The 15,444-nt window shown below is 41.7% G+C and overlaps 1 long non-coding RNA gene across 1 annotated transcript; it reads left to right on the top strand.

Annotated features, from left to right (window-relative positions):
• Window positions 1-9,087: 9,087 nt before the first annotated feature.
• Window positions 9,088-12,164, top strand: LOC308668147. The gene is made up of 3 exons (XR_014026452.1): window positions 9,088-9,192; window positions 9,477-9,682; window positions 12,128-12,164. It is a non-coding gene; the product is annotated as an uncharacterized lncRNA (long non-coding RNA).
• The last annotated feature ends 3,280 nt before the right edge of the window (window positions 12,165-15,444 follow it).

Below are 15,444 nucleotides of genomic sequence, written 5' to 3'. Positions count from 1 at the left end.
TTGCTGAGACATTTGTTCAGTGAGTTTTGCCCCATTTTATGGCTTTTCTTGCCAGAGTTGTCAAGTGAATCACTGTAATTCTGAAGCTAATAACATGGTGGTTAAGTGAATCTGACTTCCCGAGTTGTGTAGTAGGATACGCTGAGATGTTAAAAGAACAATTGAAAGACAAGAAGCTATTACCCAGGGGATGACAGTCACTAGGATTTGAGAATTTTATTCTTATTGATACATGAGAAGCAAGGGTGGCTACAGAGTCTCGGAGAGATGATTAAGAAAGAGAAATTTATTTGTATTTATTTTTTTATTTTAACCCCATTTATATCCCGCCCTTCTCCGAAGACTCAGGGCGGCTTACAATTTAAAGCACAAATCAATGTGCTTAGCAATAGCCTTCATTCTATGTATATGCCTGCTTATTATTAGGGCTTTCGCCCCCCCCCCCCCGCAAAGCGGCATTATTACAAAGTCAGCTTAATTGCCCCCAACAATCTGGGTCCTCATTTTACCTACCTCGCAAGGATGGAAGGCTGAGTCAACCTTGAGCCTGGTGGGATGCGAACCTGCACTAATTGCAGGCAGCTGGTGTTACTTAAGGAGGCATTAGCCCAGTGCTCCACCAAGGTGTGTTCAATTGAATATTGAACACACCCCCTTGGCCAGGTGAAAGAAAGAAGAACATCACACTTTGTTCATGAGTATTTTCCCCAAATTCTTTAGGAAAGGAACATTCTCCATAACTTTTTTTTTCTCTAACCAAATGAGACTTGAAAGATTTTTTTTTTCTGTAGTGGTTAAGGTGCTGGACAGAAACTGGGAGGTTGTGAGTTCTAGTCCTACCTTAGGTACGGAAGCTCTAGCCACCTGACAGTACTGTGGTGGTAGTGAAAAGAGAAACAGGAGGAGGAGGAGGAGGAGGAGGACTAGTTTGGTGTAGTGATTTTATCGCCAGGCTTAAAACCAGGAAATGGTGAGTTCTAGTTCCACCTTTGGCACAAAACTGACTGGGTGACTTTGGACCAGTCATTCTCTCTCAGCCCTAGGAAGGAGGCAATGGCAAACCACTTGTAAAAATCTTGCAGAGAAAACTGCAGAGACTACACCAGGCAGTCATCAGGCATCAAAATTAACTCGAAGGCACCCAAAATAATAATTATAACACCAGCACAGCTCTACTTATGTTGTTACTAGTGATGAATAAATTTTTGGGGTTTTGGTGTTGTTGTTTTTTTTGCTTTTCTTTTTCTTAATTCAATGACATGGAAAAAATGCTTCAGAGGCTTTTCCAGTAAAAAAAAAAGTTCATTGCACTAGACCAGACACATTTAAAAAGAAAAACAATTTGCTAAATTTGTAATAATTAATGAACTCAAAAGAGTTATCTCACATTTTTTCACATATGAATTAGAAGTTAACAAATTGAATAAAAGGCACCAGACGCTCTCAAAATATTCTTATAATGATGATTGACTCAACCAGACAGAATTAGGTGGCCATTTTTTTCACAAATCCAAATGTTGCAAATTTTAAGGTAACCAATGCAGAAGATATCTGAATTAGAAAGTTATAAGTAGATGTTATTCTTTATTTTGTTCATATCCTGTTGGAGCATACTCATAATGGAACTGCTAATTGGATGCAGCAATATTTTGGAATTCATCCACTCTCTTTACAGGGGCCTATGCTGCAGTTCTTCAGGAGTAATTAATTTATTTTCCATTATTGCCACACAACAATGTGAACATGTCGCATCGAAGTTCTGTGGAGAAGAAGCATTTCAGACTGATGGCCTTTATTATCCATGTAATGAAGAAAAAAAGAATGACACGCTTGTGTTTCTGGTGCAGACAACGTTAGGCTGTGTTCAGAGGTCTTGTAAGTCATCCTTAGATGGGCCATACCTGAACCCCAAAGACATGCAAGATAATACTATTTTTATTATAAGGACATATTTTATTTATTTGTTTGTTTAATTGGTTTCTTTGCTAAATTTATATGCTGCCCATCTCCCTGTTAAAGCAATCCTTATAATCAATCTTGAGGAAGATGGATAGTTTCTAAATATGATCAATCAATCAATAAAAAGGTAAAAGGTTTCCCCTGACCATTCATGTCCAACTCTAGCAGGTAGCGCACATCTGTTTCCTAGTCAAGGGAGCCAGATTTGTCCAAAGACTCTTCCATGGTCATGTGGCCAGCATGACTATATGCCGAGGCTCATGGAATGCTGTTACCTTCCCACTGAAGTGGTACCTATTTATCTACTTGTATTTGCGTGCTTTCGAACTGCTAGGTGGGCAGGAACTAGGGCAAGTAATGGGAGCTCATCCCCTCACACAGTGTTCAGGTCTTGAACCCAGGCTGTCAGCTTTCCAGCTGGTGGCCTAGGATCAAGAGGTATAATGGGAACAAGGACTAACCCTGAGGAAAAGGAGGAAGAGGCTTAAGCAAGGCAATGGTGAGATCAAGGAAATCTAGCTGACCGTGTTTTTAACCACTGAGCCATCACTCCTCCTTCAATCAATTAATAAAATAATACACTGGTTCTCAACCTTTTCTTCACCATGGAACCCCTTTAAATACCTTTTGTGGCCATAGACCATGGCCACAGACCACCAAGACTTAACTCAAGTTTTAATAATAATAATAATAATAATAATAATAATAATAATAATAATAATAATAATAATAATAATACGCTACTCGGAACATCTTACATTTTAAGGAGATACTTGGTTGATATCTAGGATGCTGGCAGCAACCCGTATCAACCATTAGTGCCAGTCAATTTGAGTGTTCAGTTGACTGAGTTTCATGTTTTATGAATAAAAGTTTAATAATAATAATAATAATAATAATAATAATAATAATAATAATAATAATAATAATAATAATAATAATAATAATAATAATAATAATAATGTTGTAAGGGACCTTGCAGGCCATCTAGTCCAACCCCCTGCTCAGGCAAGAAACCCTATACCATTTCAGACAAATGGCTGTCCAGTCTCTTCTTAAAAACTTCCAGTGTTGGAGCATTCACAACTTCTGGAGGCATGTTGTTCCACTGATTAGTTGTTCTAACTGTCAGGAAATTTCTCCTTAGTTCTAGGTTGCTTCTCTCCTTGATTAGTTTCCATCCATTGCTTCTTGTCCTGCCCTCAGGTGCTGTGGAGAATAGCTTGACTCCCTCTTCTTTGTGGCAGCCCCTGAGATATTTAAATCACAACATTTCTTCAAGCCTTTGCAGACCCCCTGTGATGACATTATGGATCATGGACCACAGGTTGAGAACCACTGTAGCAACAGAATCTTGCAAGTCTAAATACACTTCCCCTCCCCCATCCTCCATGGTTTTGTTTTTTTTCATTATAAGAGAGGATCATATCTGAGATGCTTTCTCAAATTACATTTCTGTCCCAGATTGAGATTTCCTTTATCTGACCATTGTCTTGGTTAAGATTCTTTTTCCTGTTCCTCAAGGTTATTCCTTCTTTCCAGGACTTTTTTTTTCTCATAGAACCCTCAGAACGGAGTTCCGGCACCTTTTTGGGATGGAACCTTGTAGGGTAGGCAAGGCGGGTTGTACGACATGTGTGAGTTCCGGCACCTTTTTCTTTTACAAACAAAGCACTGCTTCTTTCCATTACAGCTCTTGATCCCAGTCCACCAGCTGAATTAAATGCTCCCTAGGCACTCCATATTAGTGTAATATGCAGATCTATCCTCTGTGGTGTCCTTCTAGCATGCTTCCCATAGAGATGATGGTTATCAAAGAAAACAAGAACAGCTGTTATTCACCAAGAAGGAAGGCAGATAACTTATTTCCTACTATTTCTTGAGCTACTTATCTCCCTTTGAAGCTTTTCTTTCCTTTTTCTTTTTGCTACATTATAGTGGTCTTTACATTTCCAAAAGCATTATCTATAAAGCCTCTTTTTCAAATGTACTTGCAGTTTCTTGCACAAAAAAGGGGCTCTACACTCTTAAGCCAATCCCATTGATATCAGCTTTCATAATGCCTTTTTTAAAAAAGGGGTGGGTGGGTGGAGGTGTGGAGTTCATTGTTCAGATTAAAAAAATATGATGTATTCCACATCAAGGTTAAAATAAATTAATTCATTTATTCCATGGCATCAATAAAGAGAAGCTTGTTTTACACACTGAGCGTACTAGAATTATTTATTCTTTTAGGGCAGGCATGTCAAACTTGCGACGTCATGTGACGTCGCGTGACGTATCGTGACCTTTTTCCCCATTGCCAGCAATGGGGAGTATTATGTCGTGGGCTCTGATGAGCAGGAACGAGAACATGCAGATGAGTACAGACAAACTCATACTTTATTTAAGCAGAAACTGTACTGAGAGATTGGAGTCACCCTGCTTCAATATATAGCCAGGCCCTATGGCATTAACCAATCAGATTGAAGCCATGCTTGCCACCCAAAGTTGACCAATGGCAGGACTGGAGACATCCTGTCTGAGTTGCTGGAGAACTAACGGTTCTAACGCACGTGGTGATATTCCAAAAGCCCAGTACATAACAGGGAGGACGCGGTTTCATCCTGGTGCATCCAGCCCATGGCCGGCAGTTTGACATGCCTGTTTTAGGGCAGTCCTTCCCTCAGGATGATCTATCTTTGCTTCACTTAATCTAAAGAGTGAAAGGTTAATACCCACTCAAAAGAAAGCAGTAGCAGGAGAAACCGGACACAGCTAAGGTGTGAACCTCCCATCAGTCCAAAGAATTACTCCTGATTTTCCAGGAATGATTGTGGAACCACCTGACTATGAAATTATATGACAGTTCTGTAAGTCAGGGGTTCCCAACCCCTGGTCCGTGGACCAATACTGGGCCACAGCATGCCAGCAATTGGTCCACATAAACAAGCAAAGCCCCATCCGTAGGATGCAGGCAGCATCCACACACTCTCCAGTCCGTGGAAAAACCTTTCTCCATGGAACCGGTCCTTGGTGCCCAAGAGGTTGGGGACCTCTGCTGTAAGTGTCAAAAGGAGGTGGGGAAAAAAAATCCCTCTATGAAATGAATCTGGACTTGCTAGAAGTGCATCAAGCTTTTTAAAGTTCAAGCAGCAATGGAGGAAATCCTTCTGGCTTATACTTCAAATAAAATGTAACCTTCACCTGTTCTGAAAACTATCCAGGTCTGTAAAGAAAAAAAATTAAAAGAAAAAGAAAAATGTCAGAGCTCAAAACAGTCCAGTTATAGAAGTAGCTTTTTATTTGAAAGTTTGTTTTGTAAACTGTTTTGAACTTTGCTGAATTAAGCCGCATACTATGAATATAGTATGAAAAGGGCGTATAGTCACGGCCATGGTTTTCCCAGTTACAATGTATGTCTGTGAAAGCTGGACCATAAAAAAGGCCGAGCGCCAAAGAATTGAGGCCTTTGAGCTCTGGTGCTGGAGAAGACTCCTGCAAGTCCCTTGGACTGCAAGGCAATCAAACCAGTCAGTCCTAGAGGAGATCAACCCTGACTGCTCTTTAGAAGGCCAGATCCTGAAGCTAAAACTCAAATACTTTGGCCACCTAATGAGAAAGAAGGACTCACTGGAGAAGAGCCTAATGCTGGGAAAGGTTGAGAGCAATAGAAGAAGGGGACGACAGAGAATGAGGTGGCTGGACGGAGTCACTGAAGCAGTAGGCATGAGCTTAAATGGACTCCAGAAGATGGTAGAGGACAGGAAAGCCTGGAGGAATGTTGTCCATAGGGTCGCGATGGGTCGGATACGACTTTGCAGCTAACAACATAAACAAGAGAAAAGCTCAGTGCATCTCAATGCTTGAAAACTATGTGACTTTTCCTTTTCCCCAGTTAAAGAGGCTGCTGACACGCAGGTCCTCATATTTTGCTTAACCTCACCTGGAACAACTTTGCAGCATCCAGTGAAAAGACCCTCGGTTGGGCTCCATTCCCTCCCTTAATAAGGCAGCGGGAGATGGAGAGATACAGAAATCTCTAGACAATCTGACCGTGGAAACAAATCACTTAGAAAACCCTTTTAAAATGTCTCATGCCTTTTAGATCACCACAGGACTGCCAAATATTCCATTTTTTGTGTGTGCAAGAGAGGAGGAGAAGCTGAGCCATCCCTGTTTTTCAACCAAAAGCAGCCCAGAATTTAATTTGTAAAGCTGGAGAGTCTGCAAGGTTTCAAATATTTGGAATTTATTTACAAACTATCCACATGAAGTGGGAGGAAAACTGTCAGAATGAAGTTGGCAGTTGTTTGGGGTTCAGCATTCATTCCTGTGTCTGCATTACTTGGGCAATGCATACACACTGCTCACACACACACACACACTGCACACACATTTAAATATCACACAGAAACACACATGCGCAGATCACACTCTTTACATGGTAAACACATATGTTTTGTGCCCCGTATGAGGTCTTTTCCCAAAATGGGTTGCTAAATTATTGGACCCCTTTCAGGCAGTGAGTCAGATTGACGAGATGGCTGCTTTGTATATCTCCTGTGCACCTTAAAAACTTGATAGCACCCCAAAATAAAAAAATGGATGGAAACTGCTCTCTACAGGACACATCTGTGTAGGGGAGTCAAAACAAGGCAAGCTGATGGCTATAACTGCACAAGTAAAGCCCTGTCTCTTTTTAATGTGTGCCAGCTTCTTCACCCTCCCTCACAGATACCCTTGCTATCCACACCAGTGACATCATGATTATGAGACATTCACACAAACACACACCATTAAAGTGCAGGGCACACCCCCCCCCCACTAACTGAAAGGTTTTACAAAAAGACAACATGAGATAAGTAGGGCGTTTAGCTCCAGCAGCTAATTTATAGTCAAGGATGAGTTAACAGAATGACAAGCTAGGCCTGTCATGGCATAAATCATAAGAGACACCCACATCTGTTGTGTTAGATAATACAACAACCAATGGTTATTTGCCCTTTTCATTGGCTCCTTTCCCAGACATTTTTTGCAACAGCTAGTCAAGTGACATTTCCTGTCTATTCCACCTCCAGACACACATTCTAGTGGATATGAAAGCTACCACGCAGGGTGAGGAACAGGTGAGGTAAATCTGGTTCTGCCCTACCCCCTTGATGCTTCCTATAGAACATGGCATGTAGAATATCAGAGTTGGAAGGGACCTTGGAGGTCTTCTACTCCAAGCCTCTGCTAAAGCAAGAAACCTTTATACCATTTCAGACAAGTAGCTGTCCAGTCTCTTCTTTAAAAACTCCAGTGACTTCTGAAAGCGAAGCATTCCACTGTTTAATTGTTCTCACTATTAGGAAAATTCTCCTTAATTCCAGGTTGCTTCTCTCCTTGATTAGTTTCCATCCATTGCTTCTTCCCTTGCCTATAGAGCTGGGAGAGAGGAATTCTGTGGCTGCATTTGCCCCCTTGCAGACAAGCCCACTTCCAACTCAATGTTTAGGCTGAAAGGGAGATTTACCTTGTTGTTGTTGTTCAGTTGCTAAATTGCGTCTGACTCTTCACGACCCCATCGACCATAGCACGCCAGGATCCCCTGTCCTTCACTGTCTGTCCAAATTCATGCCTACTATGTTGGTGACAGTATCTAACCATCTCATCCTCTGCCATTCCCTTCTTCTTTTGCCTTCCATCTTTCCCAACATCAGGGTCTTTTCCAGTGAGTCCTCTCTTCTCATTTGGTGGCCAAAGCATTTGAGCTTCAGCTTCAGTAGTTATCCTTCCACAGAACATCTGGAGTTGATTTCCTTTAGGAGTGACTGATTTGTTCTCCTTGCAGACCAAGGGACTCTCAAGAATCTTCTCCAACACCACAATTTGAAAGCATCAATTCTTCAGCACTCAGCCTTACTTATGATCCAACTCTCAAAGCCACACATTGCTACTGGGAAGAACCATAGCTTTGACTACAGTGACTTTTGTCAGCAAGGTCATGTCTCTGCTTTTTAATATGCTGCCTAGGTTTGCCATAGCTTTCCTCTCAAAGAGCAAATGTCTTTTAATTTTCTGGCATTGCAGTGATCTTGGAGCCCTGTTGTGATTCAGGGTCAGCCTGTGGGTTCGGCAGTTGGGTCGGACGACTCAGAGGAGGAGGAGGGGGGTGTTGAAGACCTTGCTGAGGGGGTTGAAGATCTTGCTGATGAGAGCCCTCAGCCAGGCCCCTCCCACTTGGTCACCACAGAGACCCAGCTGTGTGAGCCTGACAGCGTGGATGAAGATGACCCACAGCTGGCCCTGTTCAAGGACGCTCGACGCAGGAGGCAGTCAATTAGGAGTAAACAGAGGAAGGCAATGGGGCTTCTCGGAAGGAGGCAGAGAGAAGCCACGCCCTGAACTCTATATAAGGGGAATGTGTGGGGAGGGCTGGTTTGCTGAAGGCAACCGCTTGGATAGTTCGTGTTTCTTAAAGCTCCTGTTTCTTGGTTCGTGTCTTGTTTGTTTTTGTAGCTATAAATTTGGCAGGCGTAATTCCAGCCTCTTGCCATTTGTAAAGGGGTTGTCCCTGCCTTTTCTGCAGGGCCGGTAGCAGGCTGGTACAGAACAAGCCCAAGAAAATAAAATCTGTCACTGCTTCCATTTCTTCCCCTTCTATTTGCTAGGAATTGATGGGACTGGATGCCATGATCTTACATTTTTTTAACATCGACTTTCAAGCCAATTTTTGCATTCTCCTCTTTCACCCTCATCAAGAGGCTCTTTAGTTCCTCTTGACTTTCTGCCATGAGAGAGATTTACCTATGTTTATCCAAATGTACAGGTTAAACTCAAACTAACTATGCCACAACTATTGTATGAAGTAGGTCAGTTGATTACACATGCCACTTTCACATTGTAGGCTTCCGATGAACCAGAACCTGAAATCTGGAAGCGAAAGAAACCAAGGACTATCTTCTACAAAGAATAATGGATGGAGGGTTCAGATATTTTGGAAAACGGAAGCCACTTGGAATCCTAACTCACTGAAGAATCCAGCACCGGCTTCCTGAGTTGATGGCTAACAGCTAGTCTTCATCCTGACTGTTTCAGAATTTGGATTTGCTTGGGAAGAAGAAAGTAGAGGTGGGGATTTCATCATGCAGGATGATATTGGCCACAGGCTGGTTCCAGGTTGCTCTTAAGAAGAAAACACTCATCAGATGACTTGGCTACTCTGTCTCTTTTTGAAAAGAAAAAAAAGAAACATGGAAGGAAGGAGTGGTATGTATGCCACCTTAACTTACTCAAGGAAAGGTGGGATATAAATCTAAGGAATGAAAGAAATAGATCTAATAACTGATAAATGTTATTTTTGACGCCTCTGATTCAGGTGTTACCTCAATTAAAGTAGATGCTTTGCAGAAATAGTGTCACTTCCTTTTTTTTTAGATAAGTGTAGGAGAGTCTCCTTCCTGCTTTGGTTTTACCTGCTAATAAATACGTAATTTGTAGAAACCCTACTTTAAAGGCCACTTTCTCAAACCAACAATTCACACTTTTTTCAGATACATGAAGATCTCAGCTGACCCAACGAACCTCAACCTTGAAACAATTAGGAGAAACAAAAGGGATGCTGAGTACAGCTAACAGTAGCAGACTACCTCAAGAGATGAAGGACAGTCCATCTGGCAAGGAGAATGCAGATGCAAGAATCCTACATTGAGAATGTTGTTCTAAATAACCTTCCTCAATATGACCCTCCTTGAGGCAAGTGAGTTCCCAGAATTGTCAGCATGGCCATCATGGCTGGAGAATTGTGCGAATGAAACATTGCACATCTAATAACATTTAAATATGAGCCAGCAGTGTGCTGCAGCTGCCAAAAAAGCCAACACAGTGCTAGGCTGCATTAACAGAGGGATAGAATCCAGATCATGTGAAGTGTTAATACCACTTTACAATGCCTTGGTAAGGCCTCACCAGTTTAGGTCACCACGATGTAGAAGAGATGTTGAGTGCAGAGAAGAGCAGCAAAAACGATCAGGGGACTGGAGGTTAAAACATATAAAGAACAGTTGCTGGAATTGGGTATGTCTAGTTTAATAAAAAGAAGGATAGAGGTGACATGATAGCAGTCTTTCAATATCTTAAGGGTTGCCACAAAGCAGAAGGAGTCAAGCTATTCTCCAAAGCACCTGAAAGGCAGGACAAGAAGCAATGGATGTAAATGAATCAAGGAGAAAGGCAACATAGAACTAAAAAGAAATTTCCTGGCAGTTAGAACAATTAATCAGTGGAACAACTTGCCTCCAGAAGTTGGATCTAAAAGTTTCAATCGAAAAACTTTGAAGTGTTTAAAAATAGATTGGACAACCATTTGTCTGAAATGGTATGGGGTTTCCTGCCTAAGCAGGGGATTGGACTAGAAGACCTCCAAGGTCCCTTCCAACTCTGTAATTCTGTTCTATTCTATTCTAACATCTATCCCATTTTATTTAATATATAAAATACAAAGATAAATAGAAATAGGAGATTAGGGGAAGGAAAAGGAGAGGGGGAAAGATGGTGTGAGGTACAAGGGTAAAAAAAAATTGTTTACTTCCAATTTTTTTTTAGCACAGTGCAAGATAAAAACAATAACACCTATCCCCAGGTTTGAGAAGTAAATGTGTGCAATTTTTGGTAGCAAAGTCTATATTTAATATTTGGGTAGGAGGGTGAGAACCACAGTAGGCGAACCATTGAAGCAAGATAGGCAGACCCATATTATATACGTAAGCAAGGCTTAACTGTTCTGCTTTTTTCTGAATTAGGTCTTTTTTCATGCTTTTCAGACTACTTTAAGGTTGTGTGTGGCAATTTTTTTATGCCCGGAAGACATGTCCCTGATTTTTTTGTCCTTTCACGTTGGAGGCGGTTCGAAAGGCCCACAAAATAGTTTGAGATTCAGATGAAGCCTGGTTTCTCCAATTCCCAACCTTTGGCTTAGGGGCGGTGGGGTGGCTCAGCAGTTCAGACTCTGGGCTTGTTGACTGGAAAGTCAGCAGCCCAGGTTCGAGACTCAAGCGCCACGTGATGGGTTGAGTTCTCATCCTCGCCTCAGCTCCTACGAACCTAACAGCTTGAAAACATGCAAGCGCAAGTAGATCAATAGGTACCACTTTGGTGGGAAGGTAACAGTGCTCCGTGACATCATGCTGGTCACATGACCGCAAAAATGTCTTCGGACAGTGCTGGCTCAATGGCCTTGAAACGGAGATGAGTACTGCCCCACTATAGTCAGCACCAACTAGCAGAGTAAAATCTGCAGGGATTCCTTTAGCTAGTTTTACCCACCTTTGGCTTAAAAGGCTGCTAAGAAGCCTTCCAATTCCCTAGTTCTGTGACTTCTGTTCCATCCACTGTATGCTGCCTTCACTTATTCTGCAACAGCTGTTTCCCACCATTTAAAAGCCCAAAGGATATTTGTTTGTTCAGTTAAATATATACTTGGAGAGGGGAGGGGGAGCATAATGGTCCTAAAATAGATCAAAATGTAACTCAGCAGCTGCAAAATGGAACATGGCAAACTCGGCCAGTGTTCTGTTTCATGTCTGTCCATGTGCAAGATGTCTCTCTGATCCATGCTATGCATTGAGATTTAACCGCTAGATGTTAAGACCTGAATCCTTAAGAACTGTCGTCCTACCATTTCGCGATGACAGGAGGCAGAAACAGAAGAGGAAGTTGTTTGATTTTCATTTTCAGGTGCTTTGGAGAATAGCCAAGCTATTCTCCAAAGCACCTGAAAGCAGGACAAGAAGCAACGGATGGAAACTAGTCAAGGAGAGAAGCAACCTAGAACTAAGGAGAAACTTCCTGACAGTTAGAACAATGAACCAGTGGAACAACCTGCCTTCAGAAGTGGTGAATGCTCCAACACTGGAAGTTTTTAAGAAGAGACTGGCCAGCCATTTGTCTGAAATGGTATAGGGTTTCCTTCCTTAGCCGGGGGATAGACTAGATGACCTCCAAGGTCCCTTCCAACTTATTATTATTATTATTATTATTATTATTATTATTATTATTATTATTATTATTATTATTATTATTATTATTATTGTTGTTGTTGTTGTTGTTGTTGTTGTTGTTGTTGTTGTTGTTGTTGTTGTTATTATTATTATTATTATTATTATTATTATTATTATTATTATTATTATTATTTTAAAAACCTAAGAAAGTGGCTGCACCTAGCTGATTTTGGCTGATCCTGAACTGATCCTGAACTGCATCCAGTTTTGGTCACCAGACTACAAAAAAAAAGATGTTGAGACTTTTGGGGAAAAGTACAGAGAAGAGCAACTAAGATGATTAAAGGCCTAGAAGAGACTAAAACATATGAAGAACAGTTTCAGGATTTGGCTTTGTAGTCTAGAAAAAAGAAGGACTAAGGGTGACATGATAGCAGTATATCCAGGATTTGAGGGGCTGCCACAAAGAAGAAGCGGTCAACCTATTCTCCAAAGCACCAGAAGGCAGGACAAGATACAATGGATGGAAACTAATCAAGGAGAGAAGCAACCTGGAGTTAAGGACAAACTTCCTAACGGTGAGAATAATCAACCAATGGAACAGCTTGCCTTCAGAAGTTGTGGGTGCTTCATCACTGGAGGTTTTTAACAAGAAACTAGACAGTTCTCTGAAGTGGTATAGGATCTTCTGCTAGACCAGGGGATTGGATTAGAAGACCTCCAAGATCCCTTTCTTCTATTCTATTCTATTCTATTCTATTCTATTCTATTCTATTCTATTCTATTCTATTCTATTCTATTCTATTCTATTCTATTCTATTCTATTCTATTCTATTCTATTCAACAGCTGCTGTTCTCGTAAACCTTGACTCTTGGGACCTTCACATGCAGTTTCCTTGGAAATAATGAAGAAGCGTTATCGTATCATTTCTGTTCCCAGTTTAGCCAGCAATTCTAGAATTTCCCAATAACTGTCCACCCTGGTGAGCTTTTGCAGGGATCACCAGAAGTCACCTAGTTGTATGCTGCCATCTGCTTAAGAAACCTCAGGGTATAAAAGTGACTGGTATGGAAGAACAGATGCTCAAAACACTGTAATGCCAACCTAGTCAAAAATAGTTGCAATCATACCAGGGATTTTTTTTAAAGGCCCTTTTACGCCTTCAGCAACATTCCTTCTGTTTGGGAGGAACACAGAGCTGACTCACTCAAATGAAGTCGTTGCTGCTTTAATAAATATTTCAAGCCAAAGAATGATTGGGTGGAGAGATTCTGGGGAAATCTCAGGGTGACCCATACATGCTTAGTAAACAAAATGCCATATCTGAAAAACCAAATGGAAGTGGCTAGCAAGTTTATCACTGTGTCTGTCCATCAGCAGGAACCGATCTGCCTCTTTTGGCAAACTCTGGAAAAGAACCAGCATCTTGCAGTTAGTTGGTGCAGGAAGGCATAGATCTTTTTTCACAGATGCAAGTTAGTGCAAATTGTTTCCTAAACAATTGTGGGAAATTGAGAGATTTCAGAGTTGGGCAATTTATGGTGATACTGATAAAGGAGAATATTTATAGCTCAGGGTTGAAATCAGGCCTTGCAGATGTTTCATTACCCAACTAGATAACATTATTAGTGCTAGAAGGGAGTGGGATTTACTCCATTTGCTTCTAAGCACTGGTGAGAGTGTTCTTCTTGGTTCTTACATTAGGCTATTGCTTACTGCTTGATTGTTGGTCTAATATTAATCACAGTGTTAATCTCTCCTTATCTGGATGTTAATTGCTGGTGAGGAGGTGTTTTGGTATTTTGTTTCGTTTTTTGGCTTTTTCATTGTCTCTTTTGAATGATAGGTAGATGTTGTTTATATCTATTTGTCTGTTGATGGTTGCTTTATATGAGTGCCAAGCTTCCAAAACATCCCTGGGATTTTTAGATTTGGCTTAGCCTACTATGTTCACAGTTTCTCGGTTGAAATTACTGTGAAGTCTGTCCAAGGGGTTGTGAAACTAAGGAGTTTTCATCATGTCTTGTGACTGCTGGTTGGTGTCCACGGATGTGCTGTGCTAGCTTTCTGTCTATTTGTCCTACCTAGTGGCTGTTACCATCGCGATGGGTCGGACATGGGTCGGACACGACTTCGCAGCTAACAACAACAGTGGCTGTTACACTCCCTTACACCAGTGGTGGGATTCAAATAATTTAGCAACCAGTTGTCTGCCCTACAAGGATTTCAAACGGGATATTCTAAGATATGTAACCACTAGGACTATTTTTAAAATGAGAAAGGAGGATATGCCCCAAAGTAGTTTTCTCGCCAAAGCAGCAGAATATGGGTCAGCGTCATAAAAGACCAAAGGCAAACTCCAGGGCACGCTCCAGGATGGTGATCAGGTTGTGCCGGCAGGCATCCCCAATGGTGAGCAGGTTGTCTTACCAGCACATAGGAAATTCAGCCAAAGCAGGGGGGGGGCCTGGCTCGCTTCAGCAGAAGAGCGGGATGCTCCATTTCACTTCCTTCCAGTCCGCTTACACTATATGTTATAGATGACTTCATTTTTTTTCCCTTTTTCCTTCTGGGGCTGCTGGGTCATTGTTTCTGCAACATGAGGATTCTGTGCAGGTTGCAGAATCAGTGCTGGGGCACATTGATTTGTAAGCTCTGGACTGTTTGCCCTTTCTCTATATCCTCCCCATTGGCCTCCCTGCACCCTAAGCTGACATCCATGATGTGCAAACACATAGGTGTCCACCAGACCTTTGAAAGACTGCTGTTGTTGCAGTGAAACAGTTTTGGTCCTCTGTGCTGACATTTTTCTCCTTCTTTTCAGTCATTCACGGGGGATGAATGCAATAAAAAAGAACTGCATGCGGATGTTGGGGAATGAATGGAAGAGAAAATGTGACAAAATATAATGGTAGTGTAAAAAGGTAAAGGTAAAGGTTCCCCCGCACATGCATGCTAGTCGTTTCCAACTCTAGGGGCCGGTGCTCATCTCCGTTTCAAAGCCGAAGAGCCAGCGCTTGTCCGAGGATGTCTCCATGGTCATGTGGCCGGCATGACTAGATGCCAAAGGTGAACGGAAGGCTGTTACTTTCCCACCGTAGTGTCCCCTATCTACTTGCATTTTTACGTGCTTTCGAACTGCTAGGTTGGCAGAAGCTGGGACAGGCGCTCACTCTGTTATGCGGCACACGGGATTTGACCCGCCAAACTGCTGACCTTCTGATCAACAAGCTCAGCATCCTAACCCACTAATCCATGCAAAAACTGGATTCTTTTTACATTGATGTTGACTTATTATTAAATACATTTCATAGTATCATCCCCTATATATGCATTCAGTATGTTGTCTTTTTCATAACAGTTTGAACTTTGTTTCAACAACAACTTGGTTGTTCCCAAGACTTTGGGGAGGCAGATGTTGCCCTGGGACAGGAGCATCCTTAGGGAGGTGTCAAAAAATCTAGATGATGGCCAGGATTGCGTAATTGAACACCTGCCCTTTGAGATATATGTTGTGTGTCC

The sequence above is a fragment of the Vipera berus genome (assembly GCF_964194415.1).
Source record: "Vipera berus genome assembly, chromosome: 1".
Lineage (NCBI taxonomy): Eukaryota > Metazoa > Chordata > Lepidosauria > Squamata > Viperidae > Vipera > Vipera berus.
Note: the sequence above shows the minus strand (reverse complement) of the source record. Positions and strands in the feature narration are given on the sequence as shown.